Source organism: Lepidochelys olivacea (assembly GCF_965140295.1).
Source record: "Lepidochelys olivacea isolate rLepOli2 genome assembly, chromosome: 10".
Lineage (NCBI taxonomy): Eukaryota > Metazoa > Chordata > Testudines > Cheloniidae > Lepidochelys > Lepidochelys olivacea.
Window position 1 is genome coordinate 72,165,164 of NC_140420.1, and position 5,209 is coordinate 72,170,372.

Sequence of the window (5,209 nt, forward strand, 5' to 3'; positions counted from 1 at the left end):
GCCTGATTCCTCTGGAGTTTGTGCTAGGAGCCCAGCAGGGTTTTCGGTTGTCCTAGGAGCACACAGCACAGTAACCCGATGAGGTGCTTTCTGTACTGGGGCGCGGGGGAGGGGTCTACGCTTTTTAAAAGCGGTTCATTTTGCAGAGTGCTTTAAGTTGGTGATCCCGGGTCTTTAGGGTACTTCAGAATGGGAGTGGGAGACGGGTGGCTGTTGCCAGTGAGGCGGGGATTGGAGAATCCGACGCTGGGCTCTGTGCAGATTGGAAAGGTAGCAGAGAGCCAGCCCCGTGCATAGATACTCCTAGCTGCGTGACCCAAGTACCTGCTTGTGTGGCCGGGCAGGGAATCTGGCTGCTGAAACTTAAAGGGGTAGCCCTTTGATGTTGCTAAAAAAAAAATCCCAGGAAGCCAACACCCCAGACAGGCAGGTAACGTGCAGGAAGGAGGCAGGGACCTGTTGTGCACATGAGAACATTTTCCTTCCGCATTCTACTGTGGTGTGTCTGGGGCCTGGCAGCTCCCTTCCCACAGCAGCTGGGGAGAGGCGTTGTACACCTGTCAATGTGTCAGGATCTGGGTTAATTATGTTGGAAAGCTGGATAACACTCGCTGCACATTCAGAGCAGGTCTCTCAGCTGTTCCTCTGTATTATTACGTCCCCTAAATACTGGGTGCGTAGGAGGGAAGGGGGGGTTATCAGCAAATGAACAGGAACACAGAATTACATACCAGGTCTGCTTTTCAGTCCATTGAGAAGGGTGTCCTGCCTCAACAGTGCCTAATACATGATGCTTCAAATGTAAAGTATCACACAGTTGGCAAGGTGAATTATGGGAGGGGAATATTGATAAAGCATCCATTTCCCACCCTGTACTGGCACACCCTGAGGTTACTGTATCCTGCTCCCAGCCTGCAGAGCGGCCACTGTTGCTGGTCATAAATTAACCATAAGCAGCTCTTAACGTTTTGGTGGCTGATCTCCGCAGGCCGTGGCAGTCACAACTTGGCTGTGCGCTCAGCCTGCATTTTGTTTTACATGAAGTACCCATTAATTCTCCGTGACCTGCCTTGTTCCCATCATGGATTAGGGCTCTTTGATAACTGTTTACAGCGTGGAATACAGCTTCTTCCGCACCTAGCCAGACCACTGCTGTCCACAGGCATGGCAGCTCCAGCATGCCTTTGCATACTCTGAGTTTTCAGTGGATTAGCTTAAGCTGCAGCCTAGCCAGCCAAATAGTGCAATGCACTCAAAACCCTTGACATGGCCTCAAACACAGAAGCCTTTCAGGAGGGAAGAGCGCCCTTCCCTGTAAAGATGAGCACACACTTTTTACACAGCTGCCTCACGAATGGACTGAATTGTTGATTTATTTAAATATTGTAGTTTCTCCCCCGATGTCTGAGAACTTTAATAAAACTGGGAAGCCTTGGTGGGGGGGAGAGGAGGGCTGTGTGAGTTTTCTTTCCCAAACAAATGGGCTTTATGACTAAAAACAGGGTTCTTAGTATAGGTGGCACCAAGCGATGCCTCAGCCCTGCGCAGTTCAGCTAGGCTCACAACCGTAGCGAGCTGTAATTATTGCGACTTTACAGTTGGGGAAACAGGTACCATGTTAGGTGTCATGTCCAAGGTGAAGGCAATGAGTCATTGGCAGGAATGGAAATAAAGTCCCATGAGCTGGGGCTGTTCTGACTTCTCAAGAGACTAAAATGAGCGGGCACACACCCAGAGGAACCTCACAGCTATCCTGCCACTGTTTGTCTCTGCAGGGCAGCGATCAGTGAGAGCAATAAGGGACAAGAATGAGAAGCTCAGAGCCTGACTCTGGCCTTAGAGGACTAACATGTCAAATAAGCTTTGGTGGTCAGCCCACATTACAGCACAGGTGTCAGGGGAATCTGTGGTGCTAATGAGGCTGAGAGGAATGTTGAATGACCACTGTAGCTGTACACCGGGGTGGGCAAACTACAGCCCACCAGCCATTTTAAGCAAGCTCCTGCTGGGGAGTAGAGTCTGGGGCCGCTCCACGCAGCTCCCGGAATGGCCCCCCTCTGGCTCCTACGCATGCCAGTGGCCCCTTCTGGCGCACCAATGGGAGCTGCAGGGACAGGGCCTGTGGATGACGCAGCATGCAGAATTGCCTGGCCACACCTCCACGCAGGAGCCAGAGAAGGGAACATGCCACTGCTTCCTGCACCCCTGAACCTCTCCCTATGCCCCAATCCTCTGCCCCTGCTCCTGCTGTCTGAACCCCTCAATCCCAGCCCTTCCTGTACCCCAAACTCCTCATCCCCAGCCCCACCCCAGAGCCTGCACCCCCAGCTGGAGCCCTTGCCTGCACCCAGAATGCCTCATTTCTGGCCCCACCCCACCCCCAGCCAGAGCCCTCACCCCCTCCCATGCCCCAACCCCAATTTTATGAGCATTCATGGCCTGCCATACAATTTCTATTCCCAGATGTGGCTCTCAGTGCCCACCCCTGCTCTACACTGTCATAGGGACAGGTTCCTGGTGCTACTCGGGAATAGCTTTCCTGCTTTTCTCTGGAGGTTCTAAGCCAGCCCTCATCACCGGAGTATGTCAGTCGCCTTTAGTGCCGCGCACACACCCCAGGGTCAGGATTGCAGTAAGCTGGTCGCTCTAGGCAAGGAATTTTGTGAGTTCTCCGTTACTGGAGCATCCAACAATGCAGCACTGTGTGTATAGATGCTGTGATACCATTGCTAGATAGGGAAGAAGGGTGGTTAAAGCACTTAACTGAGACTGAAGAGACATGAGTTCAATTCCTGGCTGAGCTACGGAGTCTGTGTGTGACATCGGGCAAGCCCGTGGGAGTTAGGTGCCTAAATACCTTTGAGGAGCTGCGCCTGAGTGTCTCCGTGCCTCAGTTTCCCATTGGTAGAATGGGAATAATAGCAGGGCCCTACTTCACAGGGGGTTGTGAGGATAAACACGCTCATACTGGTGAGATGCTAAGCTACTAGCTGGAGGGGGGTCCATAGAACTAGCTAACAAGAGAGCCCCTTGTAAACCCAGCTCACTGTAGTCATGAATGGGGATTTCTACTCTATAGTTTAATGGGAATTTTGTAGCCCTAATGCTGTTTGTGCACTCGAATGTTACCCTTGGCTCTGGCACTTTAAAAACAAGGGTGGGGGGATTCGAGAGTGGAGCGTTTTGATCAAAGCAAAACAAAAGAAGTTCTCCTTTGTCTTTATTCTTGCTCCGGCATGAAAAGCAATTCAAAAGTGATTGCCAGTGGCTGTGACAGCTGCAGCCTGTTGCTAGGGGATTAAGTGTGATGCTAGCCACAAAAGAGTCTTAGTTAAAAGCAGCAAAAGGAGCCCAGTAAGTGAAATGGGGGGGGGGGGGTTAACCCTTTAGAAAACAATAGCTAATGCTAGCATGACACTGAAATTGTGGAGGGGAAGGAGCATGAAAGTGCTTTTTGTGAAACGCCTTTCACCTCTAGCTCACCAAACAACTGGGGCGACCATTGTCAGACTCCAAAAATGATCCTCTCCTTCCCCTCCCCTCTGACTGGCGTTTCCGTGCCAACTGTCATTTTTGTATCCAAGTACAAGGACCAACATCCTAGGCCACGGTGACGGCAACTGAAGCCGGAAGATTCTCATGCCGTTGATTAGACCAGGGATCGGCAATTTTGGCCCACGGCCCGCCAGGGAAAGCCACGGGCGGGCTGGACCAGTTTGTTTACCTGCTGCGTCTGCAGGTTCGGCCGATCGCAGCTCCCACTGGCCACGGTTCGCCGTCCCAGGCCAATGGGGGCTGCGGGAAGCGGCGTGGGCCGAGGGATGTGCTAGCCGCCCTTCTTGCAGGTGGGAGTGCGAGGAATTGGGGCCAACATCACACAACTGCCAGCAGAATGTTTGAGCAGGGCCTCAAATCCCTTTTACCCTGAGTCCAAACTGGCTTTTGGGGGGAGTGGGTGGAGAAGCTGTATGGGAACGCACCGGGGCTGAGTCAGGAGGGAAAGTGATTGGAAGGCAAGCTTCTGAAGTAGTGAATGGCATCAAGGGCTCTGCTTAGTTTCCTTCTCTCCTGACAATCTCTCTTTTCTTTCTGCTTCACCGCCTCTTACTTTAACGTCATCGGCTATTGTGCAAACCCTAGCCCAGCAAAGGGTGACTTATTTAAATTTCTTGCTGACTTCCTAATTAAAATCACAAGATTGGAGACCAGCTAATCCATTTGGAGTTTGTCAGCTGAATAACAAACCTGATTAGATGGAAGAAAGTTTGGCTTTCGTTCACTCGACACATGGACGCCTCACTTCCTTCCCCTGGCGCATGCAACAGCTTCAGCTGATTTTTTCCCCCAACATCATGACTATGGAGCATGTCTTGAGATTTCCCCAGGGATTTCTTGACACGGAAGGAGCTGTTCCTTGGGGAGGTGCAGTCACACTTGTATTGGCTTCCTGCCATTACAACTCCTCCTGGCAGGTCTGACTGCCTCTTTGGATCATTAAGCTCAGCGATCAAATTGCTGTAGCTTAAAATTCTGGCTGACTGGGAAAGTCCTGCATCAGGCTGAGCCCTTCACACCTGGGGCTGGAGGAACAGCTCTCTAGAGGTGACTGCACTGGGCCAGACCTGCCCTTCTCCCCACTTCAGCTTTTGATCTAGTCACATTCTAAGAAGAATCTGACCTGGGTCACTACAAGGGTGAGAGATGCCAAACAAACTGGCTATGTGGATTCAGTTCCGAATGAATGCCACAGTGTGGTACTAGGGGCCAGTGTGCCACTGGGCATAAGAGCCTTCAGATGAGCTGCAACAGTGGGTCCTGATCACTTGTGTTCATTAAAAATCCTGTGGCAATTTAACCGGGCCACAGGCGCTCACACAGCTTGCAGAGATGCGAATTATTAGGTCACTACATTCAATCACCTAACGACTCTCCAGCTGTTGTATCTGGAAAAAACATCCATTTTTTCCTCTCTTAAAACTACTATGTTTTATTCCGGCCACCCCAGACAGGGCTACAGAGCATGGGAGCTCTAGAAGTTGTGGGCTATTCTGCTTTTGTTGTTTCTTGCACACACACAAAATCTGAAACACAAAGTGGTAGCAGACCCTGCAGCAAGCCACGAGAGTCCTTTATATTTACTGATGCTGTACACAGAAAATGATGCCTTCCTGTCCCAGAGCCATGGAAGCTGAAAGGAGGCATGTAGGTG